At 46.5% G+C, this 24,903-nt stretch overlaps 1 long non-coding RNA gene across 1 annotated transcript; it reads left to right on the forward strand.

The window, feature by feature from the left end:
- The first annotated feature begins 794 nt into the window (after positions 1–794).
- Positions 795–1,228, forward strand: LOC142776921 (uncharacterized). Its single transcript, XR_012887873.1, has 2 exons — positions 795–899; positions 1,029–1,228. It is a non-coding gene; the product is annotated as an uncharacterized LOC142776921 (long non-coding RNA).
- Positions 1,229–24,903: the final 23,675 nt, after the last annotated feature.

Below are 24,903 nucleotides of genomic sequence, written 5' to 3' on the forward strand. Positions count from 1 at the left end.
CAGCGTCTTCAGTTCGCCTGTGCTTTATTCCGCCATTGCCGTCGGCCTCCCGTACGCTCGCTCGAGTGCTCGCCTGTCTTCGCCGCCGCGATGAGCTCCTGGCTGACGATATTGGGCTGAGACCTCGTCGCTGTGTTGGGAGTCATCGAAAACACGTTGCGGGTTCTCGTAAAGAGCTTGGTTGTAGTGTGTCGCGCACTGTAAATGCACCAGCACGGGCTGGCGGGGCTTTCGCTAGCGTCGGAACTCACTGAAAATTGGTCGCCATTACAGTTTACTTTCTCGCCAGTCGGTTGCAAGCAGCTCGGAGCCGTCCGCTGGCCGCGGCGACGGACTCACGTTTGCGCGCTGCACTCGCTCGAGTTTGTGGAAAAGGGTCGCATTACCGTCGCTTTCTTCGGCGCTAGCTCCAAACCAGCTCGGCGCTGTTCGTGGCGGCGGCCAAGCGTACGCTCGCTATCCTGTTCGAAGTTCGCTGGCGGCAGACACTCCGCGTTCAGTGCCGTGTTTGGTCTCGCGTTCGCTTGCTCGAGCTGAACGACGTCGCTCGCTTAGGACTCGCCGACTTGTTAGCGCCACGGTGGTTCGCAGAGTTGTGGCTGCAGCCGCCGCTCCTAAGCTGTTGGGCTACGGGGATCGAAATGAGTCTTTGGCGATGTCTGACATCACGGTGAAATTATTAGCATGTCATATCTCACATATGTTTTCATTTCCGACCTTGCACGTATTTCTCATATGCATTTGTATTCATCATTTTTCACGTGTGACTCACTATTTTACATACTTATTGTGCAGCCGTGGGTACACACCATGCTGAAGACTGTGCGCTGGCGTCTGCGATGCCCGTCATCCACCTCTTTCGTCAGAGCAGCTTCAGAAAGAATGTGCGATATGTGAAGGTAAAGTTATTTGTGTGTCATATTTTAACGCTTGTTTTTATATTAACGTGCACGTATTTGTCATATGCGTGCATCTTCATCTTCTTTGACGTGTGCCTAACTATGTTTACTATATTATTGTACGTGCAGCCGTGGGAACACAACAGGCAGGAGGCTGCGTGCGCTGGCGTCTGCAATGCCTGTCTTCTATCGCTTCCGTCGGAGGAGCTCCCGAAGGAGTGAACAAGATTTGATGACGAGACTGGACTTGTACACTTCACCATGAATTCATTTAAAAGAATGGGGAAACTTCATGTGTATGTAGAAAAATAAAAGATTTCGATGTCTCACTTTTGTCTTTCGCTGTTGCCGTGACTGTGAAAGCAGTTACACATAGGTGGCTAACTACTTTTTCGCGCGTTCTTTTCTGCGGAATTTGTTGCTCACTGCGCAGAAAAACAGGCGAAAAAGTATTAGGCCTGGCGGAAAATAAACAAAAAAACAATGTTTGAACTGGGGACAAAAAGTTCATCCGATTGGAGTATTTGAGTGGATCAACCGTTTGTCCGGCAAGGTGCAACTGTGAGGACTAATGGTTTCCCGGTAAGGTGTAAATGTGGAGACTAACAGTTGCTCTATATGGTGAAAATGTGAGGACTGATTGTTAGTCCTTTGGGGTGAACTGTGGGACTAACGGTTACTCACTAAGGTGTAAATGTGGGGACTAAATGTTAGTCTTTGAGGGTACTAACATTTAACAGTTAGTCTCTTGAGGGGACTAACTGTTAGGCCCGGTGCGGTTAGTGCTTAAAGGGATTAATGGTTGTGGCAGCCCCATTTGTCCCCAAAAGGACGAACCACACACCCTTTTAACGCCCTTTTGCCTTAGAGTGTATGATGAATGGGAGACGTGGCCTGGCTCACACACCATGTTTATTCCATTCTCACTTCTTCCTGATGCACCTCTACTACCATGGCTTCAAACATCACATATATATAGTCATATAGCGTATATGGTTTATCGCGCGCATATATAGTTGCTCGGCGCGCACCGCAGATTTTTCACTCAAGCATGGCGGGTAAGGCTCGAAGACATTCACGGTGCATACTCATTTCGACATTGTATTGCACTTTAGTGCATTCAAAGCAAAACGCACCGTGAACTCATTGCACCATCTCCAGAGAGATTTCAAAGGGGAATTCATAAGCCTTTCTGGTCTAATTGACTTGCCCACGCGAAACAGCCACGCCACATTTTCGACTTTTTACCTATATATCTTTGCAATTCTATCAAGTTGAAGCAAACTTGAATACCCATTCTGCTATATAATGCCCAATAATCGGACTCTCAAATAATGGCTGGAAATGCCTGCCACTGTCGTTAAAACAAAAAGTATGCAATAACTGCGCACTTCCAGTGCTAACATATGGGGCTGAAAAATGGAGGACAACAAAGCAACTAGAGAAAAAGCTGAGGACCACGCAGCGTGCGATGGAATGGAAAATAATAGGAGTAACATTAAAGGATTAATAGAGTGTGTCAGGGAAGCAACATGGGTAGCAGATATACTATATAGTTGACACCAAGCAAAATAAACGGACCTGGGCTAGCCCCCTACTGCGTGTAACAGACGACCAGAGGACAGTAAGAGCAACAGAATGGTTACCCAGGGATGGGAAACGCAGTCGGTGAATAAGGCAGAAAGTTGGGTGCAGTGACGAAATCGAAGAAGTTTGCGGGGATAAATTGTAATCAACTCGCACAGAATAGAGTAAACTGGACATCATTGCAGTGTACTGCACCAGGCTAATAGAGATCATGAGGATGATGACTATATTCTCGAATGCACTAACACAATGGTGACACCATCTGCCGACAGGTCAACGTCGATCTTTTGGCGTGCGCATGTTCCCGTGAAAGGTGCCGCTTCTCACCGGCATGTACGAAGATGCCGGTCCCCCCTCCCCTTCCTCTTTCTTGTGATCGCTTTTCTCGGCCTTCGTTTTCTGCGTCGTCTGTGCCAGCGCCGTCTAGGTCGGGTCGTTGGCGTGCGCGTTGTTTGTGGACTCTCCCCCTTCCGGGGTCGGGACGGCGCACGAGAGAGCACCGGCGCACGTGGCAGCCACATGGCCATGGCGAAAAGAGAGCGCCGGTCGTAGGGGCCGTAGCCAGCCGCTGCTGAACTGCTGACGAGCTTTTTCGTAGGTAGCTAATCACTGACCCGTCGGCCTAAACACTAATTAAATCACCCTCGTTTCTTTGTCCCTTTATCGTTCCTTTGTTCATTTAGACAATGTTTTCTGGCTTTTTCTTTGTTTTTTATAACGTCCTAAGCAGCGTTTTTGTTGTACTTACCATTGTTTAAGTTTGACTATATCTCGTTTATATTGTATTTATTTGTATAACTTATTTTACGTTGTTAACACTGCTGCATTTTACTTGTACATATTTCACACATTTTCTGACAGAAGGTCCCCCTTCAGTCAAGTGCTCTGAGACCTCCTTCGGTACACTGAAAAATAAACTGCGTACATGAACGTAAATAAACTGAAACTGATATAAGCGCGTGGGTCCGTCACAGCGAGTTTTGAGTGGACGCAGTTAGAAGATGAGTTAGTTGAAGAAAAATTGCGGCACTGGAGCCAGCGTCCTCTAAATTTCTTATGCGATCTGGTCATTGAAACTTTTCTGCAAATTTCACCCTGACTAAAAAGAATTCAAAATTATTTCCCTGCAGCCAAAGATTGCTTGAGTTAGATGCTCACATGACATTTTTTTTTATTCTAAGGTTTCTGCGCTATATTAAACAAGCATTAAGGGTTGCACAGACCATAGAGCCTAGAAATGCTCGTAAAACATCGTTATCAAGTGTTTTATTTCAATTTTCACTGTTGTCGTCACAATGCAATACCATATTCCTAACTTACCATCAGGGATTCACTTCCTGTTCACTGATCCGTATTTGGTTTTGATAAGCGATCTCCTCCCCCTCCTCCTCGTTTTTTTTCTTTTAAAAATAAACGTCCACAGCAGCATGCCAGGGGAACCGCGGTGCTCCTGACGTCGCCAACACTGAAAATTTTAAAACGGCGTACAGCAGTGCTCTTTTCGTTTCGTTGCGCTGTACATGGTGCCGGTTTAGGGTTCGATCGGTAATCGACGATCTTGATGACGCGACTGAATACATCAAACTCAACCCTGGGGTCTGAAATTTCTAATGTAGAAATGACTTCGCACTTTACAATGTGAACATCCTGCTGCAAAAACTTTGATGATAAACGCTATAATAAAGAAGTTTCAGGGCTTAGAGCTACCTACTTTGGCTGGTTTTGGTTTCTCGTGCGTCCTTCCCACAACTGTTTTTTACACTAAAAATGGGTAGGGTAGCCTTTTTGTCGCGACTACGCCCACTTCGTCAACGTAACACGACGTCAGCGATACGTCATCGACACGCTGCCAAGAACCAAGCAAGGCTTCCCCCACGCACGCAAGTGTCATAGCGCGCGGGGAAGAAGTGGGTGCGGGGAGTACGACGCACTGGTGAGGTACGCACCTGTCCTAGCGGCAAGGTAGCGAGACATACGCCTCCTTTGCTCGTATTCTAGAACGCCCCTTCACTCAACGCTCCGTCTTCACTTGAGAAAGCCGATGGGAGCGCCATCTCTAGGCAGGGCAAGTCACTGCATGTCAGTGACAATTTGCTGCTATTCTTGAGTAATACAGCGTCATTTTCAGCCGAGCAGCGGCGCAGTGCTTCCCTCTGTCACGTGAAGGGTGAAAGTCGAGTCGAGGAACGTTTGTGAATACGGAGGTTTATCACGGATGCTTTCATTCTGGCAATACCACTTGTCCCCGTAGTATCGGGCTCTACGAAACGGTAGAGGCCACCACAGGAAAATGAAAATGTTGACTGCGTGGCCACAACTGCATCACCACCGCGCCCAGGCGCTGTTTTCCAGTGATTATTAGAGTTACTATATAAGCTACCTTTAGGTAACATGTACAGTAACTCTAGTCAAAATGGCCAATCGACAAGCTGAATGGTGCGTATAGCCTGTGGGCTAAATTTTGTCACCGCGCGCATACGAAAAGAAGAGAGGGAGAAACAACTTTATTTTCATGTACGAAAAGGATTGGACAAGCGTAAAAGAAAAGCGTGGGAATCGTTTGTTTGTTTGTTTGTTTGTTTGTTTGTTTGTTTGTTTGTTTGTTTGTTTGTTTGGGAGGGTCGGCGCGGCCCGCAGCGCTGCAGTATTTACAAAATGAGATCGCCGTGGTCTACGGTAAGAATTAGCGAGCTTGTTCGGGAGTGTAAAAAAAGTCGGAGCATTGGTGTTTACTGGCCCTTTAGCGGCTACTACTCGCAGTGAGTCAGAGTATTATTTGCTTTCTTAATACTTGCCTAATTAGGCATTTCTGTTCACTTCTTGAGAAACAAAGCAGGGTAAAAGCTCCAACCAGGTAGTGGTCGCGATTTGAGAAACGTCCGATTAGACAACTTCAAGCCTTGCATCTCTTAAAGCTACTCTGCAACATATCTTCAACGTTGTCGGTAAACGCTGCCGATCGGTGGTGGATGCTCCTGAGAACACGTGGGACGAGCATTGCAGCGCAGCACGCGACCTGCATTTTACAATTATTTCTCGAATTCTGCTCTAGGCTCATTCATTCATTCATTCATTCATTCATTCATTCATTCATTCATTCATTCATTTCGCTCATTCATTCATTTTTTTATTTCCATTGTAAAACTTCTTACACAATGGCAGGAGCCAAGAAAAAAGCTGCTCTAGGCAGCTTTAGGTGCTCTTGGCCCCGTTCTCTATGGAGGCAGCAGTTGTCGGACGTGGTAAAAGACTTGCTTGGCTTAATATTCAGGATGACATCTACAATGATTAACAATTGCACAACCAACGTAGTATAGAACCAATTCTGTTGCGCGGCTCCGCTCGCAAGCCGGCACACGCGACAGGCACGTGAACTGATGGCGCTGCATGCTGCTCCATTTTGCTTCACTTGCCGTGGCCTCCGGGATCGGCTACGGCAACGCACCGTTGCCTATGCTAATCGCGGAAACGAGCACCTGCCACAGCCAGCTAAGATGCGCGACAACTTCCGTTTAGGACGCGTTGCATGCTTCTCTGTCCTTGCTTTCTCCGTACTCCATTGGTGATTCTTACGAAGCATCATCGCTTAGGACGCAGTTCTTTTGAATTTGTGCGTGGAAAAGGGAAAAAGCTGAAGAATGCTATCTTCAAACGCGCGTTTCACGAGCGGTTGCGAAAGAAACACCGCACATCACTCACTGCCCCAAATCAGGGCTGGGGACTTACAAAAAAATATCCTGAGAGTCTATCCCACCGGAATCGTGAAGATGGGAACTAACTTGGGTGCATGCCGCCTATCCGAGCTTAGGGAATAAAAACCAGGTACCTTCATTGACCGTAGCTCGGGTTGTGCGCCTTTCTTAAAAAGTTCGAATTAATGCGCTCGAAAAATGACAATGTTCCTCTTTTTTATGACTTAATCAGGATGACAAATATGCCGCACCGTGGTGGTTGAGTGGATAAGGTATACTCGGCTGCTGACCCGCAAGTCGCGGGATCGAATCTTGGCTGTTTCGGCTGCACTTTCGATGGAGGCGCAAATTCTGTATGTCCGTGTCCTCAGATTTGGGTGCACGTTAACGAACCCCAGGTGGTCGAAATATCTGGAGCCCTCCACTATACGGCGTATCTCATAATCATATGGTGGTTTTGGGACATTAAAGCCCACATATAAGGATGACAAATATAAGTACATAAGCCAGTATCATTTTCGTTTCCGTAGAAAATGCGACCACCGGAGTCAGGATCGATCGTGCAACCTTCGGATCATCAGTGAAACACTGTAACCATTGTTACACCGCGGTGGCCCCACACAGGTTGACGGTAATTGAATATTCTTGCGAAAGGGCAACCAGACGCGTTAGATTGTACCATTATATAGATCACGTTTAATTATACTGTGATGCTTATGGAGCATGGCTTGCAAAATGATTGCTTTTTGAAGCAATCAAGGTTATTGAAAACACTTTAAATGTCGGAATCTCAGCTGTCACGGCTGTAGGAAGCTCGGACGACAATCATGGCACATGGATGTTGCAGCAGACGACGCCTGACTCACAATGCAAGATGGAACAGCGGCGCCGCTAGCTCTTGCATTGGCCGTCGTGTACCATTGGGAGCTGAAAAGTTCTATAAATGTTGGTCAGAACCACGTAACGCGCATAGCAAGGCTGCGGGAAATGGAAGTGAAGCTGAGTACTGAGAAAAGAGAAGGGGAGAGGGTGAAGCTTATCATAAGTATGGCGTTAGAGAGCCGGAACCATGTATGGACGATTTTCCGCAACTGGTTTGCTTAATCCAAACTAGTTGGTGCCACCATAACGTGGCCGTCTCCAGGACGTGGCCTGTGGCAGCGCTGCTCTTTATGTCTCCATCCGCGTCGCGTCACCTGCAGGAGTTTCCGTGGTTCGGGGTGGGGATTATAACAGTACCCCTTTTCTTCCGTAGCTCAAACCTGTGGTCAATAAATATTTAGTGGGCGCATGAAGGCTGGTGCTTTGAAGTATGTGTGAATCAGCATGCGTATTTACGTGAGCTTATACGCAAAGCTGATAGAAATGCTGAAGTTAAGAAAATTGAACCATAGATCGGTTAAAAAAGTATAGAGCTCACTTAGACTCATTAAAAAAAGTACATGTCGCACTTAGGGCGCACTCGGGCTCAGACAAACCGAAGTTTTCCTCAATCGGACTCACTCGGACTGACTCGAACTCACCGAAATATAGCTCAGCCCGACTAAATAAGACTCACGGCTCCGTCTGAATTGAGTGAGTTTAAGTTAGTCGACTCATGAGTGGGTTTCCTGACCTATGGTTGCGAGTGGCCCTATTTTATTTCTCCTGCCTTTTCGTTGGTGCATTTTTCTTTGTTAGCGAAAGAGACATTATGTAAAGCAAGTATTCTACACATACTATGGCACAATCTTGTCCATTCATTAACCAATTAGTACATCACAACGAGCGTTCGAGGGGCAAAGGACTAAACAGCCACTGTGCGAAAATGCAACACATATAAAGTTCTTTTGTAACTCCTAATGAGAAATTGCCCATTGGCCGGCTCGCCCCTGCAATAGTACTGCTTGTCTCGGACAGCTCGCAGACATGGTTTGCAGCACACTATTCGTCAAGGTATCCTTTTCCTGATGAAGCTTTCAGAAAGTTATATCGTGAGGTCTGAGTATAGCGTGCTTCACGGGCTTTTTTTTTTCTTTATTCGGTAAACACGGTCGCTGTGCAACAGTTCCCTGAAAGTAGGCCGTAGAACGACGATGTTTGGACAAGCCTTTGAGCGAGACGCCGTCCTTGATAAAAAGATAAATAACCGCTCTAGTTGAGGCTGCGAACCGGAAATTCTATAAGACTTTTCAACGAAAGAGTGCGGGTTTCCAACGAATTTTGCTTTTACTAGCAGCGTTATGTCATGGCTCCGTCGCATATATCAAATGCATGCACCAATTACTGCCGGGTCTGGCGGCGCCTTTTCCGGAGTCCGGAATCTTAAAAAAACACCGACTTCTTATAACTGACCGACTTCTTATAAATCAGCTACTTTAGTGAGTAGACAGTCATTTCTCGTTTCCGAGGCTTTCGTGAACGCGGTTTTGTAGCCAACTAAATGGCGCTTCGTTAGGAGAAGCGGGACATGTGAAACTTTTAACGAATACACAATATACGATGATTGAGCAGTGGGACGCACCGCCAGGTTGTAGAAACAGGGTAGAATTTCAAAAGCAGGAGCTTTGCTATCGCGTTTTCAAGCCTTTATTTAACACGTATATAGTATACATGTAAGCTGTGTACCGGAAATGATGGCCGCTTCCTGTAGCTATACTTCCTGGCCACCCATACGCGAAAAGTGATCTTTCTCAAGCATCATAATGAACCAGCTAGATCTGTCATGAAATTATTTACGTGAGGTGTCCATGATAAGTGCTCGTGAAACCAGACACTGAGGTATATTTGTGTGCTGACTTATTCGAGTCGCTGGTCGTTGAACGAAATGGTTACATTACTATTGATCCGCCTATTAATCGGTCGAAACATAATATATTTCGTTTTTATCGTGACAATTATGTGGACACTGTCATCAGATATTTGCCGTTGTCGTCGCCGTCATGCTATATATATATATATATATATATATATATATATATATATATATATATATATATATATATATATATATATATATATATATATATATATATATACCGAAGCATAGTGGCGCCAGCTCTGTGCCAGCATGAAAGAAGACGTTGACGTCCGTGTGTGGCTCGTGCTTGCCGGGTTCCTGCCTGTACCAGCTTGTTGCGGCTAACGTTTCTCGAATAATAACCTGTGTTTTAATGCAACCTTGCTCGTTGCATTTGGTGGATACGTGCTGGGTAATGTCCTGGAGCTCCGCAGCCGTAAGCTACCATCTCAGTCCGCGATGACCGAGCGCGTCGATCCCCCACAAGGCTCTTCCACGCTGCCACCTGTCATGTGTTCTGGTGCACTTCGTCTGCGTGACCCACCAGTATATAACGGCACTGAAGATTAAGATGTCGAGGACTGGCTGGCAGAGTACGAGCATGCCAGCGCGATTAACAAGTGGGATGACCCTGCGAAGCTGACTCACGTCATCTTCTACTTGACGGATTTGGCCAACTTATGGTTCACCAACCACCAAGCCGACATCCCAACCTGGTCAGTTTTAAAAGAGGCTGTCACCTCGTTTTTCGGTCGTCCAGCCATGCGTAAGCTTCGTGCTGAACTGGACCTGCGGGGACGATTTCAGCGAAATGGTGAGAGCTTCACGAGCTACATTGAGGATGTGATCAGCCTCTGTAGGCGGGTTGATGCGAGGATGACGGAGGCTGACACAACTGCTCTTGTCGACACAGGTGCCGCTATTTGTATAATCAGTGAAGTGTTATGCCGCAAACTGAACAAAGTGACGACTCCACTGGTTGAAATTTCTTTACGTACAGCGAGTTCGCAACACGTCCAACCTTCTGCCACATGCACTGCTCGTGTTGTAATTCAAGGAGTGCTTTACATCGTTGAATTTGTCGTCCTTCCGCATGCGTCTCATGAAATCATCCTGGGATGGAACTTTCTTTCCGCTAATCATGCGGTTGTCGACTGCGCTCGTGCTCAACTCGTTTTGTTTCCATTCAGCACGACATTCATAGATCTCCCTCGCTCACCCAAAAGGTGATCGTCGCCGCTGACGTCGTCATTTCTGCTTTTTTGGTCGCCGCAGTATCTCTTTTGTGCAACTCCGTTTCCGATTCAATTGCCCTCTTTATGCCGTCACAAGAATGCGCTCGTCGCCGGAACCTTGTCGTCCCGTTTGCCGTCATAACACTTGCCGATGGCTCCAGTGCCGTGTACGTGTGCAGTGCGTTCCCTTGTCCCGCTACCTTATTGCATGGCGAATGTATTGGGAGCCTTGACACTTATGATGACATCTTTCCTTTCGATGCCCGTTCTGATACGACACCGATGTCCGTGGATGCTGTCACAGCTGCCACCGCGCCCTCACTACCTGACGAAGACGTTCTGTTGCGCAGCGTAGACACCGGCCTTACGCAAGACCAGCGCAATCAGCTCATTCAACTACTTGACCATTTCCGTGCCTCCTTCGACCACGGACAACCTCCCTTGGGACGCACGTCAGTTGTCGCTCACTATATCGACACCGGTCATCATACTCCACTTCGTCAGCGCCCCTTCCGCGTCTCGCAAGCTGAGCGTGACGTCATCACTCAACACGTCGACGAGATGCTGCAACGTGGTGTTATTCAGCACTCACGCAGTCCTTGGGCTTCGCCAGTGGTCCTCGTGCAAAAAAAAAAAAAATACGGCTCCATCAGGTTTTGCCTGGATTATCGTCGACTAAACAAGATCACACGCAAGGATGTTTATCCCCTGCCACGCATTGATGACGCCTTGGATTGCCTTCAATGTGCGGAGTTTTTCTCGTCACTGGATCTGCGCTCTGGATATGGGCAAGTGCCAATGGCTGAACCAGACCGTCTAAAAACGGCGTTTGTGACCCCTGACGGCTTATATGAATTTAATGTAATGCCCTTCGGTCTTTGCAATGCGCCTGCGACTTTTGGAAGAATGATGGACAGTGTTCTCAGGAGACTTAAATGGCACATCTGTCTTTGCCATTTAGACGACATAGTTATATTCTCGGCGAATTTCGAAACTCATCTTTCCCGTCTGGAACAAGTTCTCCAGTGCCTTACAGCAGCCGGGTTGCTACTAAACTTCAAGAAATGTCATTTTGGCGCCCGCAAACTCACAATTCTCGGCCACGTCATTTCAAAAGAAAGAATATTGCCAGACCCTGCCAAACTGCGTGCCGTCGCCGAGTACCCCAAGCCTACTACCCTAAAGGAGCTTCGTAGTTTCGTAGGCTTGTGTTCCTATTTTCGGCGTTTCATTCGCAACTTTGCCTCTATAATTGCCCCTCTGACTCAGCTTCTCTCCCGTAGCGCGGACCTCTCTGGCTGGAATTCCCACTGCGATGACGCATTCACGGCACTGCGCCGGCCACTCACGTCTCCGCCAGTTCTCCGCCACTTCGATCCCAATGCACCCACTGAAATTCACACGGATGCAAGCGGTGTCGGCCTCGGTGTCATTCTCGCTCAACGCAAGGATGGCTGCGACGAGTACGTTGTTGCCTATGCCAGCCGTACCCTAACGAAGGCAGAGTCCAACTATTCCGTCACGGAAAAGGAGTGCTTGGCTATCATTTGGGCAATAGGAAAATTTCTAACTTACCTTTACGGACGCCAGTTTGATGTTGTCACAGATCACCATGCCTTATGCTGGTTAGCGTCCATGAAAGATCCTACTGGCCGCCTCGCTCGTTGGGCTTTACGCCTTCAGGAATACAATATCCGTGTTGTTTATCGCTCAGGACGCAGACATTCAGATGCCGATGCACTATCCCGTTCTCCACTGCCTCCTGACCTTGCCAGCTTATCAACTGCCATTTGCGATTCGTCATCGTTGAGCATCACTGACATGCCATCCTAGCAGCGCAAGTATCCTTAGATCAATTCTTTGCTCGACGTCTTCTCGCACAGTTCGTCAGAAACGACTTCACGTTCCCTCTCTCGTCAAGCAAGACACTTTGCTGTCCGTGAAGGCTTGTTGTATCGCCGCAATTACGTGACGGACGGCCGTAGGTGGCTCCTTGTCATCCCTCGTCATTTGCGTTCGGACATTTGCGCTGCCTTTCACGATGACCCCCAGTGTGGCCACGCTGGAGTATTTAAGACTTACTCTCGCCTTCGTCTAAGAGACTACTGGCGCGGCATGTATCGGCACGTTCGCCAGTACGTTCGGTCATGCACCACGTGTCAACGACGCAAGACGCCTTCTCACAGCACTGCTGGCCCTTTGCAACCCTTAACCTGCCCAGCGAGACCATTCGACCGCGTCGGAATTGATATTTATGGCCCTCTACCCAACTCTCTTCGAGGCAACCGGTGGATTATTGTCGCCGTCGATCATTTGACACGCTACGCTGAAACATCTGCGCTGCCTGCTACAACTGCGAAAGATGGTGCGTCCTTTCTTCTTCATTATCTCATTTTGCGACACGGTGCACCTCGTGAATTACTGAGTGACCGTGGACGCGTGTTTCTCTCGAACGCCGTCGACGAGCTGCTCAAGGCATGTCGCACTGTCCATCGGAAGTCCTCGGCATACCATCCTCAAACCAATGGCATGACGGAACGCTTTAACCGTACCCTTGTAGATATGCTTGCCATGTACGCCTCTGACGACCACACTAACTGGGACCAAGTGCTCCCTTTTGTCACGTACGCGTACAACTCTGCGCCACAAACAACCACTGGCTTTTCTCCTTTCTTCCTCCTGTACGGACGTGAGCCATCATGCTCCATGGACAGCATTCTCCCTTACAGGCCTGATGTTTCCGAGGCGACGCCTGTTTCCGAAGCAGCTGCTTATGCCGAAGAGTGTCGTCAACTCGCTCGCTCAGTACTAGGCTGCTGACCCACAGGTCGCGGGTTCAAATCCCGGCTGCAGCGGCTGCTTTTCCGATGGAGGCGGAAATGTTGTAGGCCCGTGTGCTCAGATTTTGGTGCACGTTAAAGAACCCCAGGTGGTCAAAATTTCCGGAGCCCTCCACTACGGCGTCTCTCATAATCATATGGTGGTTTTGGGACGTTAAACCCCCCCCCTATCAATCAATCAACTCGCTCGCTCATTTACCACACAAGACCAATGGCGCCAGAAACTGACCACGATTCATCTGCGTCTACTGTACACTATAACCCAGGAATGCTGGTTTGGCTCTGGGTCCCGTCTACCCCTCCCGGTCTTTCCCCGAAGCTTTCGTCGAAATACCATGGCCCCTACCGTGTGGTGCGGCAAACATCTCCTGTCAACTATGAAGTTGAGCCCATTGATCCACCTTCAGACCAACGCTGCCGTGGGCGTGAAACAGTACACGTATCACGCCTCAAACCGTGCTATGACCCCCTTGTCGTGTCCTTTCCCTAGGTCGCCAGGTTGGCTCCTTTCTGCGCGGAGAGTAATTGTACCGAAGCATAGTGGCGCCAGCTCTGTGCCAGCGTGAAAGAAGACGTGACGTCCGTGTGTGGCTCGTGCTTGCCGGGTTCCTGCCTGTACCAGCTTGTTGCTGCTAACGTTTCTCGAATAATAACCTGTGTTTTTACGCAACCTTGCTTATATATATGAAATCTACAGATAATAATGCAACAAAAGTGTAGGCGAAGTTACTAGACCTAATTTTAATGTAAATGTGAAGAAAGAAAAGTGGATGAAAAGATAACTTGCCGTGGGCAGGAACCGAACCTGCTACTTTCAAATAACACGTTCGATGCTTTACCAATTGAGCTACCACGGCGGCTATCTCCACATCTACTTTATTGAGTATATATGTGAATTAAACGTAGGAGTATTAGTCAGCGCGCCACCAGCAGCCATGGCGGCGGGTGTGGCACTGCCTCTTCATCAGCCTGTATGGCGTCACGTAGCCCGTGAACTTATTGAGAGCAGGCATCTCACCAATAATCCTTCGTGTAATATACCTCAAGCACCAAGTCTGCCAGAACGAGACCCTCGAAAAATTCACGTGATACGTGGTGCCAAACAGGCTGATAAAGAGTGTTCTACATTCACTGCCAAGGCCGCTGGTGCCCCGAGTGACACGGCCACGTTTAATTCACATATACACCCAATAAAATGGATACTATAGGGATAGCCGCCGTGGTAGCTCAGTTGGTAAAGCATCGAACGCGTTATTTGAAGGTAGCAGGTGTGGTTCCTGACCACGCCAAGTTATCTTTTCATCTACTTTTCTCTCTTCACATTTAGATTAAAATAAGGCATAGTAACTCCCCCTATACTTTTCTCGCATTATTGTCTGTTAGATCTCATTAATATAGTGTCTATAATGAAATTATTGGAAGCGCAAACCAACGGCACCCAAGAGAAGAGACAAACAAGCGCAGGTCTTGTGAAAAAAAGGTTGTGGTGTCAAGCATATCAATTCTTTCGCCAATTGTCGATCTAATGTCGTTTATTGTATTCCACTGTCTTGCGGTAGGTTATACATTGGGCAGTCTGGGTTCTGCTTGAATGTTCGCCTACGAGAACACTACAACGCGCTGAATTCAGCCCCGGATTTACATTCGTCCGCCCATTGCAAAAAGTGTGACTGCGCACCTGAATTTTCACGCACATTTGTCTTATACAGCCATCATGACACGAAAACTAGAGAGATTGCGGAAGTCTTTTTTATTAAAAAGAATATTGATAGTTGTGTTAGTTCCCCGTCTATATCACTGTTAGACTGTGAAATCTCGTTTCTGAACGACACCTGATCATGGTAGAACCTTCTCTGCAGTTTTTTCCCTTTCTCATCTTTCTGGTATATAATTTCTTACTGCGCTTGTTTGTCTCTTCTCTTGTGTCCTATTGGTTTGCGCTTCCAATTATTTCATTATGAATTTGTACCGACTAGCCCGCCTTTCAACCCTTCTTCTAATATAGTGTCTAACAAGAAAAAAGAAGCCCTGAATTATACACTTATTTCGCTCACACACACACACACACACACACACACACACACACACACACACACACACACACACACACACACACACACACACACATATATATATATATATATATATATATATATATATATATATATATATATATATATATATATATATATATGTATATATATATATATATATATATATATATATATATATATATATATATATATATATATATATGATTCATCAATAAAAAGTTATTCAGAAAGATATCCCACGCCTGGAATCGAGCGGATAGCCTCTCGCATTCCAGCCCTAGGCGTTATCCACGAAAGCACACGCCCTTCGTCGCCATAACGGTGAGCCGTTTTATACATTTTATATATAGCGCTTAACACTGATGGTAAGCCGATCTCGGGAGGAGGGTGCGATATCAGCGTCCTCTCAGCTTTTGTAATGAGATATCGTGAGCCCCGTTGCGGTGGTCTAGTGGCTAATAAGTATACTCGGCTGCTGACCCGCAGGTCGCGGGATCAACCCGGCTGGGGCGGCTGCATTTTCGATGGAGGTGAAAATGTTGTAGGCCCATGTGCTCAGATTTGGGTGCACGTTAAAGAACCCCAGGTGGTCGAAATTTCCGGAGCGCTCCACTACGGCGCCTCTCAAAATCATATGGTGGTTTTGGGGCGTTAAACCCCACATATCAATCAACCAACATGTTGGATCGCGCTCGGCAGTCTCACTCGGTTAGCGTGACAAGTATGAATACGGCAAAGATAAGACGTTTGATGTAGCGTGCATGCAGTGAACAGAAGCCGCAGGAGGCCTGGTGAATCAGGTCAACCACTCATTAGGCGAAGATGGCTAAATTGGGGCATCACATGTTTTGCGCGGCTTTGCAGTGTGTTAGCCCAGGGATTTACAGTTCCGCGAAGGTCTTCGAGGTTTTCTAGTGACCGCAGGTGAGCACAAGTATTTGGGTCCATTATTTAGGCAGTTATTAATTTTGCAAGAGTGCATGAGTAAACCAAGTTCTCTGCAATCCTGACTGCACTGACATAAGCGTTCAATTGCTAGACTAACTTGTGATGGTGAGAGCCTACCTGCTGGTCAGAAAGTGTTTCATGAAAGGATTGAAATCGTGTTGATTCGGCTAGAGTTTGTTCGTCCTTTACTTTTGGGATGCACTTGAAATGATGCAAAGCAATTATAAGCTCCTTCCTGCTCATAGAAATGCATATAGCCAGTTAGAAAGCTTGTGGGCATTTTCTTATAATACTGTGAATTAAATACATCCTGTTGATTCACTGACGCTTTGAGAAATCGTCGAACAGGGAATGTCGCTGTAGTCAACGTTTTATACATACACAGGTGACCAGTTGGCATGTTCAGTGAACTCAGCAATTGAAGCAGTGATTTGTCATTGACACATCTATACCGTGCGAAGCTTGGTCGTTTATCTTTATGAAGCATGTTTTGTGTAGAAATGTAGATAGGTAGGTGGTCACTTAGGTCTGAGCACAGTATGCCTGTGCTGTAATCGCAACTAAATATTCAATAGGCGTGTTATACAGACGTCTAGTGATGTGGAGTTAGTGTAGCTAACACGCGTATTATTATAATGACATTTTGACATCCGCGTGATTCTATAAGGTTTTTCAAATCAAGTGCATGCATGTATTCACTGATCATATTGATATTAACATCACCCATGATAAAATACGGCTTTTTAATCTCACTTGAACAATTCAAGAGTTGTTCCAGGTGACTAAGAAAATGCCGCTTGCATCTAGTTAGGGGTTTATATACTCCGGCAAGCAAAGAAGTAGGGCGATTCCACGAGAGATTAACACGGGTTGCAAAGTTGATATTTTAGATTTGATTTTAATTTTATATTTTGTGAACATACCACACAGTAGCCTAAAAGTGAACTTTGCTTTTTTTATTAGCTGCATAGTTTAGGAGGAAAAAATATTGAACTTTAAAAAGAGACCAGTTTCGTCCCTTGTCATTTTCGAAAGTTAACGACGATATAAAAACACAAATATTAGCTTGATAAAAGTAACTTTTTTTCTAATTTATGCACGCGTAATGAAGAGTGAAGCAGCATTGTTTGAAGTTTGTATGCTGAAAAAAAAGTGTTTCTGAAAAATGTCTGAACAGGTGACATTTTTCAAAAGTTGCTTGATTTGAGATTTCGTTTTCTCCTAAGCTAAACTAGCTAGTTTTCATACCTTGGTGACCTATATTACAACATAATGTTTACACTATTGCCAGCAAGTACCGTTGCTGTACCTCAAACGAATAATTTTGTAAATGACCGCAAACTTTGAAATTTGTCGACAGTAAAGTCCATTGAAAAATCAATATTTAAAAAAGCCATCTTCGATTTTTTTTAATGTCACAAAACGTTCCTCACAGATGATGAATACTAAAAAGATATTGCATTCTTTTATTTGCAGCGACAATATTACCGGTGGAACATTTAGCTTTTCGAGCGTGCACTTAGACGGTAAATGAATGAGAAATCGGGCTAAAAATGTAGGGTTGAACTTCTGAGTAACTCAGAAGTTCAACCCCACTTTTTTTAGCCTGATTCTATTCAAATGACATTTCAATAGGACCATACTTACAGAGAAGAAGCAGATTTATCACTGTGAGGAATGAATTTCTGTAAGGGTACATTTCAGGCATGCGCTTCGCTCAGCTTTTCTGCCGGATGAGAAATACAGGACTCACTCTAAAGCAATTCGTACATATTTGCAGACAACGCGATGAATATAAATGCCCTAACACCAGCATAGGGTTATATAAGATAGTAAATGAACACTTCGAATGACCCTCTCCCATATTCCTTCTTAAGCTGAGGAATTCATTGAACAGCCATGGAGTACTCAAAACGCTGCATTTTTCCAGATGACTTAGAGCAGTGCTTGACACTAACAGAACGAACATAATTTGTATCCTTAGGTGAGGTTGACCTAACGCACCGAAAAGATGGGCCTGCAACACGTGGCCAAAATATGCACTGAAACAATCCTAAAGTAACAAATGGTCTCTAAGTAATCTCCATTTGCATAGAGCATCTTGATACTCTTCAGCCATATGGTCTTCTATGCACCATCATTTCAGATGTCGGCTTTATCACTCGCAAGCTTGCTGCTTTTAGGTGCGAGAGTGAGGTTTCGTGCTTTGCTAGGCTTTACTAAATTATGTTCCTTTAAAACTACAGATTTTTTTACCGTTTCCTATAGTTTAAACGCTATGATACGTGTGCTGCTCATGCGCTGCCATGGGTTCCAAAATGACACGGCCCTTTCGCCGTCATCTGGATCAACACGGATCATCGTCTCGCAACACTGGGCAGCTACGTCACCAGGGTGTGCCAAAATAATCTTGAGTTGAGATAAGCTGAGTGCAGCTGCTGGTCGCACTCCACTGCCTTTCGCGTTCAGGACCATGTAATCGAATTATGTAACCAAAATATCATCCTCATCATCATCATCATCATCATCATCATCATCATCATCAGGCTGACTACGTCCACAGCAGGACAAAGGCCTCTCCCATGTTCCGCCAGTTAACCCGGTCCTGTGCTTGCTGCCGCCAATTTATACCCGCAAACTTCTTAATCTCGTCTGCCCACCTAACCTTCTGTCTCCCCCTAACCCGCTTCCCTTCTCTGGGAATCCAGTTAGTTACCCTTAATGACCAGTGGTTATCCTGTCTACGCGCTACATGCCCGGCCCATGTCCATTTCCTCTTCTTTATTTCAACTATGATATCCTTAACCCCCGTTTGTCCCCTAATCCACTCTGCTCTCTTCTTGTCTCTTAAGGTTACACCTACCCTGGTGCAGTATCTGGCAACTACCTCCCACATGCATACGTCAAATAACTCACGGCCCTCAGTTCCCAGCAGCTGCGAAGCAACTGACCATGGCGGCGGTCAGATCTGCAACGCAGCAGAGGGTGCTAAGAATCTCTGGACTACAGGCCGCCATTGGAACCTGAACTTGGCAACGTTTAACGCTAGAACCTTATCTAGTGAGGAAAGTCTAGCTGTACCATTCGAGGAGCTAGAGGGTGTTAAATGGGATATAATAGGGCTCAGTGAGGTTAGGAGGACAGATGAGGCCTATACTGTGCTACAGAATGGGCACGTCCTTTGCTATCGGGGCTTGGCAGACAGAAGAGAACTGGGAGTGGGGTTCCTAATTCACAGAAACATAGCTGGCAACATAGAGGAATACTATAGCATTAATGAAAGGGTGGTACGTATTGTAATTAAACTGAATAAAAGATACAAGATGAAGGTAGTACAGGCTTACGCGCCTACATCCAGCCATGATGACGCTTCAGTTGAAAGCTTCTATGAAGACGTGGAATCGGCAATGAGTAAGGTAAAAACACAGTATACTATAGTGATGGGCGACTTTAATGCAAAGGTAGGGAAGAAGCAGGCTGGAGACCAGGCAGTAGGAGATTATGGCATCGGCACTAGAAACGCCAGAGGAGAGCTACTAGTAGAATTCGCAGAACGCAATAATTTGCGGATTTTGAATACCTTCTACCGCAAATGAGAAAACCGCAAGTGGACATGGAGGAGCCCTACTGGCGAAAATAAGAACGAAATAGACTTTATAATGACTGCACACTCAGGCATCGCGCAGGATGTGGAAGTGGTTGGCAAGGTACGATGCAGTGACCATAGAATGGTACGGTCTCGAAATCGCCTAGACTCGAAGAAGGAACGACAGAAACTGATACTCAAGACCCCAATCAATGAGCTAGCACTGAGAGGGAAAGTACGGGAATTCAGAGTGTCGCTGCAGAACAGTTACTCGGCTCTTAGTGAGGAAACCAACCTTAGCGTAGATACAATGAATGATAATCTGACGAGTATCATTACGGAGTGTGCAGTGGAAGTTGGAAGCAGGGTAGTTAGACAGGACACTGGCAAGCTTTCCCAGGAAGCGAAGAACCTAATTAAGAAGCGTCAAAGCATGAAAGTGTGAAGTGCAAAAGACAAAATAGAAATGGGAGAGCTTTCGAAGCTGATTAATAGACGTAAAGTATGCGATGTAAGAAGGTATAACACGGAGAGAATTGAACACGCTCTCAAAAACAGAGGAAGCGTCAAAGCAGTGAAGAGGAAACTTGGGATAAGCAAAGGTCGGATGTATGCACTAAGGGACAAAGAAGGCAAAATAACTACCAATATGGATAGGATAGTTAAAATAGTGGAGGAGTTTTACAGAGATCTGTACAGTAGCCGAGACAACCATGACCTTAATACTATAATAACTAGCAGTAACCCAGATGACACCCTATCAGTAATGATAGAAGTCAGAAAAGCTTTGGAGAGCATGCAAAGAGGCAAAGCTGCTGGTGAGGATCAAGTAACATCAGATCTGCTGAAAGATGGAGGACAGATTGTGTTAGAAAAACTAGCCACCCTGTTTACGAGGTGTCTCCTGACGGGAAGGGTACCAGAGTCTTGGAAAAACGCTAACATCATCTTAATACATAAGAAAGGAGATGACAAGGACTTGAAGAATTACAGGCCGATCAGCTTGCTCTCTGTAGTATACAAGCTATTTACAAAGGTAATTGCTAACAGAGTAAACAAAACATTAGAATTCAATCAACCAAAGGAACAAGCAGGATTTCGAACAGGCTACTCAACAATTGACCACATTCATACTATCAATCAGGTAATAGAGAAATGCTCAGAGTATAACCAACCACTATACATAGCCTTCATAGATTACGAGAAGGCGTTTGATTCAGTAGAAATATCAGCCGTCATGCAGACACTGTGGAATCAGGGCGTAGATGAAGTATATATAAACATTCTGGAAGAAATCTACAGGGGATCAACTGCTACCATAGTGCTTCATAAAGAAAGCAACAGAATACCAATCAAGAAGGGTGTAAGGCAAGGGGACACAATCTCCCCAATGCTATTTACCGCGTGTTTACAGGAGGGTTTCAGAAGCCTAGAATGGGAACAGTTAAGGATAAGAGTTAATGGAGAATACCTTAGTAACCTGCGCTTCGCCGATGACATTGCATTGCTGAGTAACTCAGGGGACGAATTGCAACTCATGATTGCGGAGTTAGACAAGGAGAGCAGAAAGGTGGGTCCTAAAATTAATCTGCAGAAAACGAAAGTAATGTACAACAACCTCGGAAAGGAGCAGCGCTTCGAGATAGGTAATAATGCACTTGAAGTTGTAAAAGACCATGTCTACTTAGGGCAGGTAATAACCGCAGAGCCTAACCACGAGATTGAAGTAACTAGAAGAATAAGAATGGGGTGGAGCACATTCGGCAAGCACTCTCAAATTATGACAGGTAGATTGCCACTATCCCTCAAGAGGAAGGTATATAACAGCTGTATCTTGCCGGTACTTAGCTACGGAGCAGAAACCTGGAGACTTACAAAGAGGGTTCAGCTTAAATTGAGGACGATGCAGCGAGCAATGGAAACCAAAATATGTAACGCAATAAAAAGTGTAAGCTGATTACTGTAACTTCTGTACTAAATTAAAGAAAGTTTGATTGAAGCCATGTCGTTATCCACCAGGATCGAGGGTGTGCTACGACTACGTTGAACGCTGCTGTAAAAGGCAAGGCTCACGCTTCGGACGCCATCGCACAAAAGGCAAGACTTCTACGCTCCGAACGCTTACGCAACCTTGTGGACGTCAACCAAGCCTACCGGACGCCTAAGCGACGCTGACCAGCTGGGGAATTCGTCACAACGGCAAGGTATTTCACTACTTGTCCGCGACAATCGCCATCAGCAAGCACAGTGAACACAACAGACGTCCCAGCTCCCGACGCCCAAGCCACCCAAGGTAGGCTCACATTACCATACCCGGGTAAACGCGCTTTCAAGCACGCGCGTTGAGCAAGCAGAGCACGCTGTATGAACAGACGGCCCAACACGAACATGAAAGCAACGCCTGAGGCAGCAGGCGCCGGTGATGGTATAAACACTGAGACCGGCACTCGACCGCAGCTAGCGTTCCTCTTTCTTTAAGGGCCAAAGAGAACTACGAGGCCAGTGGTAAAAAATACTGCAGAGAACTAGACGCAGCATGGAAGAAAGTAGAGGGCGGTATGCGGGAGCTTTCCGGCACGAATAAGAAAGATGTTCAGACGGCCGAGAATACGCTGCGCAATAGTTTCGAGCAGTACAAGGATGTATTTACCAGGTACGAAGCCTTCTTGGATAAGATGAACTGCCCCGAAAGCCCACAACAGCTGGATCAACGAAGAAGAGAAATTGAAGAGGAGTGTAGCGTTTTCGTCACGAACAGCCTGAAAGAGCAGAATCAAGATTAATGCGTCAGAGACGAGACACAATCGATGCGCTTCTTTTCAGTCCCCTCCACGCACTCTTCGTCATTATGGCTCACCGGTTCATCAACTATCAGCCTGGCTGCCATACAGGCTCGCGCGGAAGCAGAGGCCGCCAAAACGAGGGCTCACTTCGGTCGCAAGTAGGCAGCTATGGAGGTAGAGAGTACCAAGGTCGACGCCGAACTTGAAATTCATCGTCATGAAAAGGAAGCAGCAGCGGCTGAAGTACACGCTGGTGCTCTCGAGGCGGCCGTGGCGCAGGATGGCGGGGAGAGCTTGCCCTCACTACCGGTTCTAAATGGAAACGGAGCGACTGTGCAGTTTATGAACACCAGACCGTCCAGCAGGGTGACCAGTTGTCCGTACACGCTCCGGCCTCATGTAACGCAAGTTCCGAGCTAACTGGAATACTAAAGTTCCTCAGCCGAAGGGATTTTCTCTCCAAGCCTCACTAAATTTGATGACTGTCGCGCTAACTTTCGACCATGGAAATTATAGTTCGGAGCAACAACGCGTTGCCTGGCACTTTCCGCTTGAAAAGAACTTCACTTATTCATTGCTTGGCTAGGCCCAGAGTCATCAGTTCAAGCCAATAGGCTAAAGTCAATCTACATACATGACTTGGAAGCAGGGCTGAAGGCTGTTTGAAAGAAATTGAACGATACCTTTGGTAGTCTCGAACTCGTGGAAGACATGTTGATGAAACCCTTAGAGGCTTTCCCAAGGTAATCCGGAAAATACAATGTGAGGCTTCGAGAGCTCGGTGACTTGCTACTTGAACTGAAGGCAGAAAAAGTGAACCCCTACTTGTCAGGGCTGAAATACTTCGACACTGCGCGAGGTGAAAACAGCATCGTCTCAAAGCTCCCACCTAGTCTCCAGGAGAAATGGATCATCGCAGGCTCAGGGTACAAGAAAGAAAACAACGCAGTGTTTCTGCCGTTTTCTTTCTTCTCGAAGGTCGTGAAGGACGAGGCTGAGTTGAGGAATGGCCCCAGCTTCCTTTTACGTACGAACGACGCCTTCCCGGATCACCGCGCAAAAAAAGGAAAACCAGTCCTGATGAACTCCTGTGACAGAGCAACTGTAATAACTAGAAAAATCAAACCAGATGTCACAGCAGAAAAGACGGATACGGTGCCGTCGGGCGTCCACAGAGCTAAGAAATCACGGGGCTTGAACAGGTAGTGTCCGTTTCACAAAAAAACCCCATTTCTTCGAGCGTTGCCGTGCGTTCGCCAACAAAAGCTTTGACGAAAAGGATTTCTTCAAAAGTCATGACATTTGCTTCCGTCGCTGCAAGTCGTCAAGCCACATTTCAAAGCAATGCGATATTTCTCTGAACTGCCGGATATGTGGTTCTGCTAAGCACTCCGCAGAGCTTCATCCCTCGGATACACGCACCCGGGATTCATCCGGAGCTGCGGAAGAAGCTGACCCTCGAAAATCTTCAGGGAACGTCACCACCACGCGTACTGAGGTATGCGAAAGGGAGATGAGGGCAAGTCATGTGCAATGATTCGCCTTGTGAGGGTAAATCACAAGTCTCAGCCACTCAAAACGATCAATGTCTATGTCATTTTGGACAACCAAAGCAATCGGTCACTGGTCAGATCTGAGCTACTGGACGTCTTCCGTCTAGAAGGGTCTCCAACCAACTGCACCTTGACAACGTGCGCAGAAACTACTGGAGTCAGCGCAAGACAGGCCGAAGGACTCAGTGTGGGGCATTACAGAATAAATCAGCCTTGAGCTTACGCCATTGCTGGAGTGCAACGACATTCCTGACAATAGAAACGAAATACCGACTCCTCAGGCTGCTGAATGTTACCCACACCTGCGCCCTATAGTAGCCTATATCCCTCCTGTGGATCCTCGAGCACAGATATGGTTTCTTCTTAGTCGGGACGTTATTGCGGCCCACAAGGTGCGCGATACACACAATGGGCCACGGAATGCTCCGTTCGCTCAAAAGTATGACCTCAGTTCGGTGATTGTTAGGAACATTTGCATCGGCCATGCATGGAGGCCAACCACTGCAAGTGTTGTGAAGACTGATGTGTTGAGTAATGGCCGACCATTCATCCTAGAGCCTTGTGAATCTCACTTCACTGTAAAGAAGAGGGGAGTTACTCAGCATCAAGGTGGACAATCGTCTGGATCGAGTGCCCTACCGGTAACCGAAGTCAGAGACAACTTTGCCCAAACGCTGTTCGGAACAACCAAGTAAGACAACGGAGTTGCGCTGTCCATTGAGGATAGAATGTTCCTTGAGATCATGGATAACGAGTTTGTTATAGATCGCTTGAAAAGCTGGGCAGGTCCTCTTCCATTCCGCAAGCCGAGGTGCCACCTCCCTAACAATAGACAGCATGCTTTGTCTCGACTTCTGGGTCTGCGTCGCGCGTTGTGCAAGAACTCCGAAATGAGAGAACATTTCGTGTCTTTCATGAAGGAGTTATTCTCGAAGGACTACACGGAG

Source organism: Rhipicephalus microplus, chromosome X, assembly GCF_043290135.1.
Source record: "Rhipicephalus microplus isolate Deutch F79 chromosome X, USDA_Rmic, whole genome shotgun sequence".
NCBI lineage: Eukaryota > Metazoa > Arthropoda > Arachnida > Ixodida > Ixodidae > Rhipicephalus > Rhipicephalus microplus.